This window comes from Panthera pardus, unplaced genomic scaffold (genome assembly GCF_024362965.1).
Source record: "Panthera pardus isolate Hobbes unplaced genomic scaffold, ASM2436296v1 HiC_scaffold_2, whole genome shotgun sequence".
Classification (NCBI taxonomy): domain Eukaryota; kingdom Metazoa; phylum Chordata; class Mammalia; order Carnivora; family Felidae; genus Panthera; species Panthera pardus.
The window spans coordinates 131,673,700-131,686,530 of NW_026526765.1; the positions used below are offsets into that span (position 1 = coordinate 131,673,700).

The 12,831-nt window shown below is 39.7% G+C and overlaps 1 long non-coding RNA gene across 1 annotated transcript in view; it reads right to left on the reverse strand.

The window, feature by feature from the left end:
* Window positions 1–768: 768 nt before the first annotated feature.
* Window positions 769–12,831, reverse strand: part of LOC109250911 (uncharacterized) — a 74,675-nt gene continuing 62,612 nt past the window's right edge. The window contains exons 3-4 of the long non-coding RNA XR_002073247.2: window positions 2,349–2,395; window positions 769–1,479 (exon numbers count right to left, since the gene is read on the reverse strand). This is a non-coding gene — a long non-coding RNA (uncharacterized LOC109250911). The remainder of the gene's footprint in view (window positions 1,480–2,348; window positions 2,396–12,831) is intronic.

Genomic DNA, 12,831 nt, shown 5'->3' on the forward strand with positions numbered 1-12,831 from the left:
TTTTATTCCACTGATCATTTAGCCCTGTATTCATTTATTCAACATGATTTACTAAGCACTTTCAATATGGTGAGGTTCCAGGTATAATAAAGCAAACCAAATTCCCTTGTCCTTGTCTTGGAGAGCTTGCACACTAGTGGGGGGTGCCAGACAGTAAAATAAAACACAACACTGAATTGCATAGTGTGTAAGATGGTGAGAAAATATATGAATACATGAGTAAGAGAAGAGGATTAGAGGCTTAGAGACAGGGAGTCAATTTTTAAATACAGTGGCCAGGAAGGGTCTCATTCACAAGATGGCATATAAGCAAATTCTTGAAGGAGGCGAGGAAGCAGAATACAGTGGTGCCTATGGAAAGAACACTGCAGGCAGATAGGAGCAAGGGTGATACTTTCCAGGAGCAGCAAGGAGGCTAATATGTGAGAAAAGAAAATGTGGTGAGAAATGAGGTTGGCAAGGTAAGGGGTGTGTCCTGAAGCACCTGTGGGCCTGGGTTAGGCCCCTAGAGTACAGTGGGAAGCCAGTGTAGATGTTGAACAGAGGAGGGGTGTAGCATCACCTGGGTTTAACAGGTATTCCTCCAGGATGGGCCCCATGGAGTCCCATCTTATGTGAAAGTCAGGATCTCAAGTTGAGTTGTATTTTACACACCCATTTGGTATCCCTTCACAATATATTTAAGTATATTTACACAATATATTTAATATTTAAGTTTACTTTCTGTTTTTTATTACAGTGTTACAGATAGCAAAAACAAAAAAAACCCAAAAAACAAAAAAACAACAAAAAAACAAAAAGAAAAACCCCCCACTATTTATAAATGGAATACCAATCAAACATTTCCAGAAAACTTTAAGCCCCTCCATGGACCCACAGAATCTACATGATGATTTCTGAGTTAGATGAGTTTAAAGACTCCCTAAACCAAAAATTCTATATATCCTTCAGTTTCAGAATAGATGGTAGACTCACTTTCCAGCTGTAGGTATTTTTGTCTGACCTCTTAAACTCTTCTCCAACGGTTTTAAAATATTTATTCTGCTTACCCCACTAATGGAATCTCCTCATTCCTTCATCTAGCTGCTGTTTATGGATCCTGCTGGCATCCATTTCAGGTATAATCACCAACTCACAGGAGCTGAGACGTGGTTGATTAGCCACACTTCCAGGTGGCTTGAGGTAATGAGACTTTCTTGTCATATGCCACATGATTTCAGAGGTGCAACACTGATGAACCTGTATATAATTCAAGCTGTAGATCCTGGTGATATACACATAATAGAACAGCATTTTTAAGACAATAGTTGGTGTTTGTCTTCTATTTCTTCCTCTTCCTCTTATTTCAAGTTGGGAGCCAGGCAGTTTGTATTTCCTTGTTTCTGGACTTTCTGCAGAGCTTGAAGTAAAATCATCTTACGGGCAACAGCCATTCCTATTTTTTACAGAAGTACTTGCTCATGGGTGAGATCATTTTGGCTGTCCCAGCAGATGAGGAGAGAGGGTAGAAGAGAGGAAAGCCATCAAGGCCAAATAGAGAGAGATCATACTTCCACAATGTGTCAAAGGGACCAAAATTTATGGGTCCTTTGACTCCTCTTAGGTAGCAGCCTCCGCAGAGCCTGGACCCTAGACACAATGGTTTCAACCTCGGCAAGGGGAGGCTTCCAGGGGAACAGAGATACTTGGTGATGCGCACAACCTTTAGGTTTTAGACACCCATACGTAGGGGGCATAACCTAGTAATGTCTTAGATTTAATTTCTTAATATCTACTGCAAATGGAGGCTTAGAGATGGACTTAAGATGACTAAAAAAATAAAGAAATATGAAATGCATGTACACTGGGGATATAGATTCATATGAAATGTCATTCCCCCTTCCTTAGGCAATAATGACCTTTACAAACATTAATAAGTTCCTCTCCCTGATGACACTTCTGCTTTACATAGACTGTTAATCAGGTACTTGCTGTTGCTTCAAGTTCTTATAACTTCTGAACCTATTTTATTCAGTATGGTTTCAACCAATCACATTCATTCAACTAAAGAAAGTGAATAAAGCTGAAGCAAATTTTCCATTCTGATTCTATACCCTCAGGAAATGCAAGTAAAATGATGCATAAGGCATTAGAATGTTTTTTTAAAAATTAATTATCATCAAATCCTGAAGGACTAAATCAGACTGATGTCTAATTTCATCCATTTACATATATTTAATCTTTAAAAAAATTGATACTGAGATTGATGCCTTAATGTTTAGGTCTAGGCTTTGAATTCTGTAAGGTTTTTCCCCTAGGTAGCAATGCATTTGGATACATAATTATCTATAAAAGGTGTGATAACTTACACATGATGTGAACTTGGCCAAGTTGTATCAGTCTTTGTTTTTGTTATCTGAAAAAAATGAAGATAACGGTATTTTTCTAAAGTTTTATGTAGTGTCTTTGTGTTTTGTATATTTAGTAATTCACGAAGTCTAATGCCAGTGTGCATTAATGGATGTTGAATGTTTTTGTTTTTTGTTTTTTGTTTTTGTTTTTTTGGCCTGCCCAATATCCTTCTTTAGTCCCTATCGAACCCTTCTTCTGCAGTAATTCTGTTCAGTCTTTATGGTTTAGATAGGGCTGACTATTGTTCACAGCTGTCTTTAAAAATCCTGACCACAATTCTGGGATGCCTGGGTGGCTCAGTCAGCTGAGCATCTGACTTCAGCTCAGGTCATGATCTTGTGGTTCATGAGTTCAAGCCCCACGTCCGGCTCTGTGCTGACAGTTCAGAGCCTGGGGACTGCTTCAGATTCTGTGTCTCCCTCTCTTTCTGTTCCTCCCCTGTTCACACTATGTCTCTCTTTCAAAAATAAATAAAGATTAAAAAAAAACTTTCTAAATATCCTGACCACAATTCACCTTTAAGCATGGGACCCAAACAATGCTAATCATAACCCTCCCTAGGATTATTGCCAGAAGTACCAGGAAAGATGCTCTCATTTCTCTAGGATCTCTGGCTGCCAAGGCCAATGAGACTACAGCCACCAGTGGCCATTTTTCTAGTCACATGGAGGCAGCCTGAGAGGGAAGAGAATGAAGCCAAAGGGTGACAAGAGAGACCCTGTTGTTAGTTAAGTATCTAAATCCAGTGTATTTGGAAATACACTCCTGGATTTTTCATATAGATGATGCATTTTATGCCATCTTTTATAAGCTAGTTTCTGATAAATTTCCATCACAACTAATAGAATTTTCACTAGAATACTGTTTTTTTAATGTTTATTTTTATTTATTTTGAGAGAGAGACAGAGAGACAGAGAGAGGGAAAGAGAGCAAGAATCCCAAGCGGGCTCCATACTGCTTGATGTGGGGGCTTGAACTCATGAATTTGTGAGATCATGACCTGAGCCAAAACCAAGAGTCAGATGCTTAAGCAGCTGAGCCACCCAGGTGCCCCTTCACTAGAATACTGTTAACTGTGCTTCAAAGTCAGACCACAAGTCATGAAACCTCACCTCTTTCACTTGCTAGCTTTGTGACCTTGGACAAGTTACTTTACTCTTTTTCTGTGTGTATGCCTTAGCTTCCTCTTCTGTAATAAAGGTAATAGTAATACCAGCCTCTTTAAGTGGAGAATATTAATTGAGATTGTGTGTGCGTGCATGCCTGTGTTACAGTACAACACCTGGCCTATGAGAAGTCCTCGATAAATGTAAATTATTATTATCATATTAAATAGTGTACACACAGAAAACAAAATACCTGTTTGGGAATAGATCCATTCCAAACAACCAAGTAATAGTACAGAAATGGAAAAACAATAGTGAAGCAAAGCAAAGGTAGAGAAAAAATAATACGTTGAAATTAAATGGAACGAGGGGGCGCCTTGGTGGCTCAGTGGGTTGAGCATCGGGCTCGGGCTCAGGTCATGATCTCATGGTTTGTGGGTTCAAGCCCCGCATCGGGCTCTGTGCTGACGCTCGGAGCCTGGAACTCGCTTCAGATTCTCTGTCTCCCTCTCTCTCTCTCTTCCCCTCCCCTGTTCATGCTCTCTGTCTCTCTCTCTCTCAAAAATAAACATTAAAAAAGTAATAAATTAAATGGAACTCAAAGAAGCGTGAAGAAATACTTAGCAAAAATTGGAACATAAAAAAAAGTGAAGACATAAATTCTTACATCTGATGACACCAGCAGCACAAAATCCATGAATCAAAAGCTGCCAACCAGTGGCCCAGACATACTATTTATTTTTTAAAAGGAATCTTTGATTCTGGCGTTAAAACAAAAACTCTATGGATAGCACCAAACCAGCAGATATTCTAAACTGGCAGAATTTTTGTTAGCTACTTCAGTACCTTAGTCATAAATTTTCCTTAATGTTTTTTCTAAAAGTGGTCTTAACAGAATTATATAAAACTTGAATATTAAGTTTCCAGTTTCCTGAGAATTTTATACACATAGAGCAGAAATTTCTACAGATGTGTTGTAACAGATATTTAATAGAATGTGGTTCCAGTCTGAGGCTTTTAATTATTGTATGAAGCAAATAAAATGATAACTCATTAAAATCAAATTATTCTGTATTAAAATAGGAAAATAAATTATATGGCAGCAATTATTACATAAAATGATAGTTTATATTACAATGTCTCATTTTGGGGCACCTGGGTGACTCAGTCAGTTAAGCATCTGACTTCAGCTCAGGTCATGATCTCACGGTTCCTGATTTTGAGGCCTGCTTTGGGCTCTGTGCTGAGGGCTTGGAGCCCAGAGCCTGCTTTGGATTCTTTGTCTCCTTCTCTCTCTTACCCTCCCCAGCTCATGCTCTCTTTTTCTCTCTCAAAAATAAATATACATTTAAAAAATCCCATTTATAATGTTGTCTCATTTTAAATATAGCTAGTCAATGCCTAGGCTTAAATCAAGATGTAACTATGTAAGCTGGATGAAAAATAAAACAATGTAAAAAAAATAGAATAAATCCTCAAGCTTTCGAACTAGAACAGATTTTTTCATAGCTGATAACTTATAAATGCAACCATTTATTCTGTGAATAGTGGTCTTTTACAAATAATAAAGTAATTTTTATTGGTTTTTCTCTGAAGTAAATCCAATAAAAATGCTCTTGAGTAGAAATAGCCTCAAATATCACAAAAGATTGAAAATTGTACACTTTTACATGAGTGAACCTATTTGACTATTATTATAACTAATCGCTTCTTGCTATATAATATCAACATTGCCAAATAGTTTAAAGAAATATTTAAACAGTATAATCCCCACATTTATCTATTTGGAGTTCTGTCTCCAAAATGCCTGTGACTTAGATTATATGTAATTATGTGGCTAGAGCCCTTATCACCAAGCTCTTTTAAATCAATAGATAATTATTGTGAAATTAAATTCACACATACACTACACAGATGTCCAAAGAATGCAAGCATCCATTATTATCTGTAGCTCTTCTAAACTATCCACAAGGGACAACAGGCACTGGGAGTGGAGGGAAATTTTAACAATAGCTTATTATTTTTTGTTTTGCACGGTGTCTTTCAATTAAAAATCTGTACTGCATTAACATTCTCTCAATCCATAGTTAAAATTACCACAGGGATCTTTCTTTCTTTTGCTTTCCTCTTGAAAATGAAATCAGGATATAGGGGAAAACATGGCAGTCCTTAAGGCATGGGGCATGGCTTTCCTAGTCCTGTGAGATCCTTGTATCAGCCTTTGTTATGCATAGCCAGTAAAGGTACCTTAGCTCTTTGCACTCAGCTCTCCACCAATCGCCTTATTTCCCCTTATGGTGGAGAAGGGTCAGCTGGTGTGTGTTATACCAAGGTTCTGAATAGAAAACATGGTGAAAGTTATTCTGTTTCCTACTTTCTCCAGAACATGTCTAATACATACCCCCCATGATGCTTGGACCGCTAGTGTGGAAAAGGGGATGTGAGGACATAGAACACAGGATACAGACCTTTACTTCCATGATGGCTGTGGCCTTCTTCCCCCCATTCGAGGTCAATCAGGCATGGTCTCTCTCTCTCTCTCTCCTCCCTGTATGACAAGAACTGCCCCCGCTTTATTCTGATTTTGTTCTATTCTTGGCTTATGATAAAATCCTATGATTGGATCAACATAGCTTGGCCCCAGATATGTTAATGAAATCCTCTTCTCAACAAACTTGTCTTTCAAGTTTATTTTTATGTTATTGACTTAAAAATCCCATTTTGACATCAAATGCTAAATGGTGACTCCATCTTCCTGTTGGCATCCTTCATATAACAATTAAAATCTGTCATGAAAAAAAATGCCTGTAGATGATGAAGGGAGAAGAGGTGCATAAAAGGAATTTTAAAAAGGATAATAATACACTAATGTATTTAAATATCTCTTATTTACATTTCAATTAGAAGAAGCCAACAGTTCCTTTATTCAGAAGTACTGAAAGGTCAAACACGCATTGTTATGATCAGTAACAACATCAAGTTAAATATGTTTAGACATCATGAAGGTTCATGGAAGGGTATGGAAAATAATGTTTATTGGATAAAAAATTAACTGTAGAGAGGGAAGATGGCGGCGTAGGAGGACGCTGGGCTCACCGCGCGTCCTGCTGATCACTTAGATTCCACCTACACCTGCCTAAATAACCCAGAAAACCGCCACAGGATTAGCAGAACGGAGTCTCCAGAGCCAAGCGCAGACGAGAAGCCCACAGAAGAGGGTAGGAAGGGTGGCGAGGCGGTGCGCGGACTGGCGGGAGGGAGCCGGGGCGGAGGGGCGGCTCGCCGGCCAAGCAGAGCCCCCGAGTCTGGCTGGCAAAAGCGGAGGGGCCCGACAGAGTGTGTTCCGACAGCAAGCGCGACTTAGCGTCTGGGAGGTCATAAGTTAACAGCTCTGCTCGGAAAACGGGAAGGCTGGAGGACAAAGGGAGGGAGAGCTGCTGAGCCCCCGGATGACAGAGCTCAGTTTGGTGGGGAACAAAGGCGCTCCCCAGCGCCATCTCCCCCGCCCATCCCCCAGCCAAAATCCCAAAGGGAACCAGTTCCTGCCAGGGAACTTGCTCGCTCCGCGCAAACACCCAACTCTGTGCTTCTGCGGAGCCAAACCTCCGGCAGCGGATCTGACTCCCTCCCGCTGCCACGGGGCCCCTCCGGAAGTGGATCACCTAAGGAGAAGCGAGCTAAGCCTGCCCCTCCTGCCCCCGTGCACCTTGCCTACCCACCCCAGGTAATACGCCAGATCCCCAGCACCACAAGCCTGGCAGTGTGCAAGTAGCCCAGACAGGCCATGCCACCCCACAGTGAATCCCGCCCCTAGGAGAGGGGAAGAGAAGGCACACACCAGTCTGACTGTGGCCCCAGCGGTGGGCTGGGGGCAGACATCAGGACTGACTGCGGCCCCGCCCACCAACTCCAGTTATACACCACAGCACAGGGGAAGTGCCCTGCAGGTCCTCACCACTCAGGGACTATCCAAAATGACCAAACGGAAGAATTCCCCTCAGAAGAATCTCCAGGAAATAACAACAGCTAATGAACTGATCAAAAAGGATTTAAATAATATAACAGAAAGTGAATTTAGAATAATAGTCATAAAATTAATCGCTGGGCTTGAAAACAGTATAGAGGACAGCAGAGAATCTCTTGCTACAGAGATCAAGGGACTAAGGAACAGTCACGAGGAGCTGAAAAGCGCTTTAAACGAAATGCAAAACAAAATGGAAACCACGACGGCTCGTCTTGAAGAGGCAGAGGAGAGAATAGGTGAGCTAGAAGATAAAGTTAGGAAAAAGAGGAAGCTGAGAGAAAGAGAGATAAAAAAATCCAGGAGTATGAGGGGAAAATTAGAGAACTAAGTGATACACTAAAAAGAAATAATATACGCATAATTGGTATCCCAGAGGAGGAAGAGAGAGGGAAAGGTGCTGAAGGTGTACTTGAAGAAATCATAGCTGAGAACTTCCCTGAACTGGGGAAGGAAAAAGGCATTGAAATCCAAGAGGCACAGAGAACTCCCTTCAGACGTAACTTGAATCGATCTTCTGCACGACATATCATAGTGAAACTGGCAAAATACAAGGATAAAGAGAAAATTCTGAAAGCAGCAAGGGATAAACATGCCCTCACATATAAAGGGAGACCTATAAGACTCGTGACTGATCTCTCCTTTGAAACTTGGCAGGCCAGAAAGGATTGGCACGAGATCTTCAGTGTGCTGAACAGAAAAAATATGCAGCCAAGAATCCTTTATCCAGCAAGTCTGTCATTTAGAATAGAAGGAGAGATAAAGGTCTTCCCAAACAAAAACTGAAGGAATTTGTCACCACTAAACCAGCCCTACAAGAGATCCTAAGGGGGATCCTGTGAGACAAAGTACCAGAGACATCATTATGAGCATAAAACATACAGACATCACAATGACTCTAAACCCGTACCTTTCTATAATAACACTGAATGTAAATGGATTAAATGCGCCAACCAAAAGACATAGGGTATCAGAATGGATAAAAAACAAGACCCATCTATTTGCTGTCTACAAGAGACTCATTTTAGATCTGAGGACACCTTCAGATTGAGAGTGAGGGGACAGAGAACTATTTATCATGCTACTGGAAGCCAAAAGAAAGCTGGAGTAGCCATACTTATATCAGACAAACTAGACTTTAAATTAAAGGCTGTAACAAGAGATGAAGAAGGGCATTATATAATAATTACAGGGTCTATCCATCAGGAAGAGCTAACAATTATAAATGTCTATGCGCCGAATACGGGAGCCCCCAAATATATAAAACAATTACTCATAAACATAAGCAACCTTATTGATAAGAATGTGGTCATTGCAGGGGACTTTAACACTCCACTTACAGAAATGGATAGATCATCTAGACACACGGTCAATAAAGAAACAAGGGCCCTGAATGATACATTGGATCAGATGGCCTTGACAGATATATTCAGAACTCTGCATCCCAAAGCAACAGAATATACTTTCTTCTTGAGTGCACATGGAACATTCTCCAAGATAGATCATATACTGGGTCACAAAACAGCCCTTCATAAGTTTACAAGAATTGAAATTATACCATGCATACTTTCAGACCACAATGCTATGAAGCTTGAAATCAACCACAGGAAAAAGTCTGGAAAACCTCCAAAAGCGTGGAGGTTAAAGAACACCCTACTAAAGAATGAGTGGGTCAACCAGGCAATTAGAGAAGAAATTAAAAAATATATGGAAACAAACGAAAATGAAAATACAACAATCCAAACGCTTTGGGACGCAGCGAAGGCAGTCCTGAGAGGAAAATACATTGCAATCCAGGCCCATCTCAAGAAACAAGAAAAATCCCAAATATGAAATCTAACAGCACACCTAAAGGAAATAGAAGCAGAACAGCAAAGGCAGCCTAAACCCAGCAGAAGAAGAGAAATAATAAAGATCAGAGCAGAAATAAACAATATAGAATCTAAAAAAACGGTAGAGCAGATCAACGAAACCAAGAGTTGGTTTTTTGAAAAAATAAACAAAATTGACAAACCTCTAGCCAGGCTTCTCAAAAAGAAAAGGGAGATGACCCAAATAGATAAAATCATGAATGAAAATGGAATGATTACAACCAATCCCTCAGAGATACAAACAATTATCAGGGAATACTATGAAAAATTATATGCCAACAAATTGGACAACCTGGAAGAAATGGACAAATTCCTAAACACCCACACTCTTCCAAAACTCAATCAGGAGCAAATAGAAAGCTTGAACAGACCCATAACCAGCGAAGAAATTGAATCGGTTATCAAAAATCTCCCAACAAATAAGAGTCCAGGACCAGATGGCTTCCCAGGGGAGTTCTACCAGACGTTTAAAGCAGAGATAGTACCTATCCTTCTCAAGCTATTCCAAGAAATAGAAAGGGAAGGAAAACTTCCAGACTCATTCTATGAAGCCAGTATTACTTTGATTCCTAAACCAGAGACCCAGTAAAAAAAGAGAACTACAGGCCAATATCCCTGATGAATATGGATGCAAAAATTCTCAATAAGATACTAGCAAATCGAATTCAACGGCATATAAAAAGAATTATTCACCATGATGAAGTGGGATTCATTCCTGGGATGCAGGGCTGGTTCAACATTCACAAATCAATCAACGTGATACATCACATTAACAAAAAAAAAAGAGAAGAACCATATGATCCTGTCAATCGATGCAGAAAAGGCCTTTGACAAAATCCAGCACCCTTTCTTAATAAAAACCCTTGAGAAAGTCGGGATAGAAGGAACATACTTAAAGATCATAAAAGCCATTTATGAAAAGCCCACAGCTAACATCATCCTCAACGGGGAAAAACTGAGAGCTTTTTCCCTGAGATCAGGAACACGACAGGGATGCCCACTCTCACCGCTGTTGTTTAACATAGTGCTGGAAGTTCTAGCATCAGCAATCAGACAACAAAAGGAAATCAAAGGCATCAAAATTGGCAAAGATGAAGTCAAGCTTTCGCTTTTTGCAGATGACATGATATTATACATGGAAAATCCGATAGACTCCACCAAAAGTCTGCCAGAACTGATACATAAATTCAGCAAAGTTGCAGGATACAAAATCAATGTACAGAAATCAGTTGCATTTTTATACACGAACAATGAAGCAACAGAAAGACAAATAAAGAAATTGATCCCATTCACAATTGCACCAAGAAGCATAAAATACCTAGGAATAAATCTAACCAAAGATGTAAAAGATCTGTATGCTGAAAACTATAGAAAGCTTATGAAGGTAATTGAAGAAGATATAAAGAAATGGAAAGACATTCCCTGCTCATGGACTGGAAGAATAAATATTTTCAAAATGTCAATACTACCCAAAGCTATCTACACATTCAATGCAATCCCAATCAAAATTGCACCAGCATTCTTCTCGAAACTAGAACAAGCAATCCTAAAATTCATATGGAACCACAAAAGGCCCCGAATAGCCAAAGTAATTTTGAAGAAGAAGACCAAAGCAGGAGGCATCACAATCCCAGACTTTAGCCTCTACTACAAAGCTGTCATCATCAAGACAGCATGGTATTGGCACAAAAACAGACACATAGACCAATGGAATAGAATAGAAACCCCAGAACTAGACCCACAAACATATGGCCAACTCATCTTTGACAAAGCAGGAAAGAACATCCAATGGAAAAAAGACAGTCTCTTTAACAAATGGTGCTGGCAGAACTGGACAGCAACATGAAGAAGGTTGAAACTAGACCACTTTCTCACACCATTCACAAAAATAAACTCAACATGGATAAAGGACCTGAATGTGAGACAGGAAACCATCAAAACCTTAGAGGAGAAAGCAGGAAAAGACCTCTCTGACCTCAGCCGTAGCAATCTCTTACTCGACACATCCCCAAAGGCAAGGGAATTAAAAGCAAAAGTGAATTACTGGGACCTTATGAAGATAAAAAGCTTCTGCACAGCAAAGGAAAAAACCAACAAAACTAAAAGGCAACCAACGGAATGGGAAAAGATATTTGCAAATGACCTATCGGACAAAGGGCTAGTATCCAAAATCTATAAAGAGCTCACCAAACTCCACACCTGAAAAACAAATAACCCAGTGAAGAAATGGGCAGAAAACATGAATAGACACTTCTCTAAAGAAGACATCCGGATGGCCAACAGGCACATGAAAAGATGTTCAACGTTGCTCCTTATCAGGGAAATACAAATCAAAACCACACTCAGATATCACCTCACGCCAGTCAGAGTGGCCAAAATGAACAAATCAGGAGACTATAGATGCTGGAGAGGATGTGGAGAAACACGAACCCTCTTGCACTGTTGGTGGGAATGCAAATTGGTGCAGCCGCTCTGGAAAGCAGTGTGGAGGTTCCTCAGAAAATTAAAAATAGACCTACCCTATGACCCAGCAATAACACTGCTAGGAATTTATCCAAGGGATACAGGAGTACTGATGCCTAGGGGCACTTGTACCCCAATGTTTATAGCAGCACTCTCAACAATAGCCAAATTATGGAAAGAGCCTAAATGTCCATCAACTGATGAATGGATAAAGAAATTGTGGTTTATATACACAATGGAATACTACGTGGCAATGAGAAAGAATGAAATATGGCCTTTTGTAGCAACGTGGATGGACCTGGAGAGTGTGATGCTAAGTGAAATAAGCCATACAGAGAAAGACAGATACCATATGGTTTCAGTCTTATGTGGATCCTGAAAAACTTAACAGAAGTCCATGGGGGAGGGGAGGGGAAGGAAAAAAAAAAGAGATTAGAGTGGGAGAGAGCCAAAGCGTAAGAGACTCTTAAAAACTGAGAACAAACTGAGGATTGATGGGGGTGGGAGGGAGGGGAGGGTGGGTGATGGGTATTGAGGAGGGCACCTTTTGGGATGAGCACTGGGTGTTGTATGGAAACCAATTTGACAATAAATTTCATATATTAAAAAAAATTAACTGTATACAAATAGGAAGAGAAGAAAGTGAGCATATTTGGAGAATGTATGAGAGATGCTAGAATGATCTGACAATTTTGGAAATGTAACTATCTCCTTACACTCTAGAAAATGCTAGGTAAAATATACTCAATTATAACCTATTTTTAAAATATTATTTTCAACACAAATAACTGTCAGATCCAAAAATGTCATTTTACTTGGTGAGCAAATTCAAGAAAGATGTTCAGATGGGTAGAATGTTGCCTGCAAAAATGAAAAAGCCTACCAAACATCATGACTCTTTTTGTAATAAGTTGTAAACAAATATATATATATATATATATATATATATATATATATATATATATATATATATATATGG